At 42.3% G+C, this 5,167-nt stretch overlaps 1 non-coding gene across 1 annotated transcript; it reads left to right on the top strand.

Annotated features, from left to right (window-relative positions):
* Positions 1-4,118: 4,118 nt before the first annotated feature.
* On the top strand, positions 4,119-4,733 carry gall (galanin-like). Its single transcript, XR_016489273.1, has 3 exons — positions 4,119-4,214; positions 4,338-4,403; positions 4,548-4,733. It is a non-coding gene; the product is annotated as a galanin-like (transcript).
* Positions 4,734-5,167: the final 434 nt, after the last annotated feature.

Below are 5,167 nucleotides of genomic sequence, written 5' to 3' on the forward strand. Positions count from 1 at the left end.
CTGTTTGAAAAAGCTAGCCTTTGCTTTCCTAACTGACTGTGTGTATTGGTTCCTGACTTCCCTGAAAAGTTACATATCACTGGGACATTCCGATGCTAGTGCAGTACTCCACAGGGTGTTTTTGTGCTGGTCAAGGGCAGTCAAGTCTGGAGTGACCCAAGGGCTATATCTGTTCTTGGTTTAAAGGGTGCGTGCTTACTTAAAATGGTGAGGAAAGCACTTTTAAAGAATAACCAGGCATCCTCTACTGACGGGATGAGGTTAATATCCTTCCAGGATACCCGGGCCAGGTCGATTAGAAAGGCTAGCAGAAGTGTTTTAGGGAGCGTTTGACAGGGATGAGGGTTCGCTGTTTGATCGCGGACCCATAATGGACGCAAGCAGTGATTGATGAGATCCTGGTTGAAAACAGCAGAGGTGTATTTAGAGGGCAAGTTGGTCAGGATGATATCTATGAGGGTGCCCATGTTTATAGATTTGGGGATGTACCTGGTAGGCTCTTTGATAATTTGTGTGAGATTGAGAGCATCTACCTTAGATTGTAGGACGGCCGGGGTGTTAATCCTAATTTAGGTCACCTAGCAGTATGAACTCTGACGATAGAGTGGGGACCCTCGTTGCTGGCCCCGGACTGGGGACCCTCGCTGCGGGCCCCGGACTGGGAACCCTCGTTGTGGGTCCCGGACTGGGGACCCTCGCAAGAGGCTCTGGACTGGAGACCATCGCTGGAGGCTCCGGACTGGAGGCCGTTGCTGGAGGCTCCAGACTGGAGGCCGTCGTTGGAGGCCTCGTGCCATGACTCCTCACTGGAGGCTTCGTGCCATGGATCATCACTGGAGGCTTTGTGCCATGGATCATCACTGGAGGTTTCGTGCGATGGATCATCACTGAAGGCTTCATGCCATGGATCATCACTGGAGGAGTTGTGCCATGGATCATCACTGGAGGCTTCTTGCCATGGATCATCACTGGAGGCTTCGTGCCATGGATCATCACTGGTGTGAGGAGACGTATGGGCAGCCTGGTGCGTGGAGCTGCCACAGGGCTCACCAGGCTGGGGAGACATACAGGAGGCCTGGTTCTGGGAGCAGGCACAGGACTCACCAGGCTGGGGAGACATGCAGGAGGCTTGTTTCTTGGCGCAGGCACTGGATACACTGGGCCGTGGAGGCGCACTGGAGGTCTCGAGCGTAGAGCCTGCACAACCCGTCCTGGCTGGATGGTTATCTTCGCCCTGCAAATGCGGGGCGCTGGCACAGGACGCACTGGGTTGTGCAGACGCACCGGTGCCTGACCAGTACCACGCTTCTCCCCACGGTAAGCACAGGGAGTTGGCTCAGGTCTATAACCTGACTCCGCCAATCTCCCAGTGTGTCCCCCCAAAAAAAAAAGTTTTTGGGGCTGCCTCTCGTGCCTGCTTCGTTGCCGTGACTCCTGGTATCGTTGTCATTCCTCCCTTGCTACTTCCGCCTGTTTCCATGGCAGGGTCTTGTCCCCTGCCATAACCTGCTCCTATGTCCAAGATGTCCTCCACTCTCTCTTCTCCCAGGCCCAGGATCCATGCTCCTTCTGGCCACGCTGCTTGGTCCTTTGTTTGTGGGAAGTTCTGTCACGGCCGTCGTTCAGGGAAGACCAAAGCGCAGAGTGGTGAGCATACATTTTCTTTTATTTAGAATGTCGCCACAAAAACAAGAAATAACAAATACGACGTGAAGCTTACAAGGGCTATAATACCCCTAACAAAGACAACTTCCCACAATGACAAAAGGGAAAAGGCTGCCTAAGTATGATTCCCAATCAGAGACAACAATAGACAGCTGTCCCTGTTTGAGAACCTTACCCGGCCAAAACATACACAAAAACATAGAAAACAGAACATAGAATGCCCACCCAAATCACACCCTGACCAAACCAAATAGAGACATAAAAAGGCTTTCTATGGTCAGGACGTGACACAAATAAAGGCTAAATAAAATGTGTTATATGTATATTGATGATGGCCTCATCTTACTGACTAACTTTAATTTGGATATAGTTTACCAAATTGATGCAGCCATGATCATTTTATTGAGTGAATTTTCATGTGACCTAAAAGTGAGATCTCTGTGAAATATTATTTGAGTACATTTTGCCTCATCACTTTGCGCATCTCATTATCGGTTTCAGTAACAGCAGCACCAATTACAATTAATTAATGGAAAAAAGGCATTACTCAGGGGGACATTAGACTAACACACATCGGTCACACACTCAAAAATGAAGTGAGACCGACGCTCTCATGGGAAGTGTTGACATACCTTATTGATCATCACCATATCAGTCTAGTAGGGAGCACTGTCGGTTGGGTTTGTAGTTTCTTCTGAGAACTGACCAAATTAATTTCAACCAAAAAAGGTACGTTATTTTGGATGCACATTTGTTTATACATGTGCTGATTATCTGCTTTAGTAATTTCCAGGGTCATTCTGCAGTTTTGTACTTTGTCTTCAATTGTCATGCATTCATTTGTGGTCCAATGTCTTTGTCATTATGAGTAGTGTTACAACAGTTGACTAAGCACATTTGTTTACTCTCTGATATAATTGGATGGATTTTAATGTAAGGCGATATGAATGTTTCATCTCTGTCCATTTAGGACAAATGTAACATTTTGTTTTGTATTTTGTAGGTATGAGCAATATCCAACTCCAATTCTTGGTTGCTACTCTCAAACACAAATCTGGACGAAGTTGACACAATTACATATATCATTTATCATGCTGAAATTATTCCAGGGTTAAAATATAAATGTGATGTTAGCTGTCTTTATCCTCTGTCTGTTGGATTCAGTTGGTTGATTATGTCCATGTCTGTGAATTATTGACGGATGTCTCAACAGTTTACACAATTTTTATGTGCTAAGATGTTTAGGTTGCTGATATCCAATACCATATGAATAATACGCATTTTGTCATTGAAAATTGTTGTTTTGTTAAACACTCGAAGCATTCAAAGTATATTTAGCAGGTACTGGGTTGAGCTAACAATTCACAAACAGAATGAACCTGCATATTCTGATGTATGTTCCCAAGTGACTTTATTTGTTAGAACAATGATTTTTACCACAATGGAATTTTTGACCAGGAGCATATACCTGTGTGCAGGATTATTGTATTAAAACTAATCTCGGAAACTCAGAGGTAAAATCATAATTTGGTCAGATGTTATGTAGTCTGCCCATATTTAAACTAATGAAGATATGGTCACATTGAGACCTGCTTAACAAACACAGAATATGTGATGTGTTTTCTATCAACAGATGCAAAGACGTGAGACCATTCTGTGTGCATTTCTTGTCCTCTTTGGACAACTGTCTGAATCCAGTGGAATTTCAGTAATGGTAAGAGCAAATCTATGGAGTTATTGCTAAAGTTAAATTCCACCTACATTTGTTTCAAATAAAAATATATATTCATCATGATCATGAGTGAAAACTTTAATTCACAATTTAAAATAATTAGGTAGATTACGGATGTTGCTTGTTTGCTTATAGATATTTCATTAATTTAAAGATTTGAACTCCAATCAACATTCAGAATGTTGTGGACATTCCATCATTGTGTTAATTCATTTTTTTATTAGGGTTCAGAAAAGAGAGGTTGGACACTGAATAGTGCAGGATACCTCCTTGGGCCATGTGAGTTACCCTCATCTGTACTCCAAGTACATCTTAGAACATAATACACTGACCAACAGCATCGTTTTCATATTAAGCATTAGCACAGGTGAAACCTTTTACTCACCTATGCTAATGCTTAAAACGAAAACTGTGCTGTAGATCAGTGATGGCCAACAATAGTGGGGTGGGATAATGGTAGATCAATTAATATGTTGATAGGCTATGTGAGTGATGTATGTCCGTGTATGTTGAAGAGGATGTGTGTATGTCCTTTTGTCTTGTTATCTTGTGACTGAATAAAGAAACAATATATGCATAAAGGGATGGCTAACCCTTCTCCTGTTGAGCTAATGGTTGTGCAGGATATTTCTAGGAGAAGGTTCAAACAGGTCCATTGAAACGGGGCAGAGGAAAACCAGTTTGAACCGGTCAGACCATGTCTGTCCTTCTCCTTACTCAGATGCACAACGAACACTGACTGTGAGACATAGACCCCTACTGGGCAAAAGGAGTGTTTGGGAAGATGATGTGAAACCATTCCAAAACAGTGAATACAGTGAGTCTCCCACGTTTCCAAGTGTTTGTAAACCTACAGCCTACAATATTACCACATCGACAAACATGGGCAACTATTTGATGTTACTGTTGTGATTTTTTACATTGAAATTGCATGTTCTAGAGTCTGTCATCGATGACGCCTACGTTCAAGCTTTTCTGGACTTCATTACTTACTTACGTCTGAAAGGTGAACTCTCTCCTTGTTGAATAATTGGGTGTTGTACATTCAAAGAGTGTCTATGGCTTGAATGTGTGTTTTAAATTGGGTAACTTCTCTGTTGAATTTTTTCATAAATAATCAGTAATGTCAATGTCACCTTTTCTCCTGTAGAGATTGGAGAGATGGAGGATTTGAGCACCCATTTTCTTGCAGAAACGAAGTCATAATAAGAAATCAGTACTCCTCTCCTATTGTCAAAAGATAGTTTTCCACCTCCACTTGTTCCCATGGTACTCAACTGCTTTTTCAATGGTATGACAAAACAATGTAAATAAACTTACTTTCTATCATACATTTGTATTTATATCATTTTTCTCTATGTTCGTGTCTTTTTAAGGACTCTTAGAAGACTAGGCCTAGGTTGGCAAAAAAATATCCTGACAGCTGACAGCGTTTTAGCAACATAACATCTTAACAAAATGTGTTCATATACCCCCAGGAAGACTAGTACACTTCCAGCACTTCAATATGGTGATTTTCACATTTTCATAAATTCTTAGAATATTTGGGAATTATGTATACTAAGACATTTGTGAAAATTCTATAGCAATATAGAGAGTGGGAAAGCGGCTGTTTGTTTGGACAATTAATAGACACTACAGTACATAAAACAGAATAAAAAATTATATCTTGTCCAGGACCAGAGTCGACGCAACCCGTTGCACCATAGCCAACCAGTGCCGCAGGAGGCCTTAATGAAAACAAGCCATTTGCCACACAGGCCTACCATC

This window comes from Oncorhynchus mykiss, chromosome 20, assembly GCF_057628025.1.
Source record: "Oncorhynchus mykiss isolate SJ-2025 chromosome 20, ASM5762802v1, whole genome shotgun sequence".
In the NCBI taxonomy this organism is placed as follows: Eukaryota; Metazoa; Chordata; class Actinopteri; order Salmoniformes; family Salmonidae; genus Oncorhynchus; species Oncorhynchus mykiss.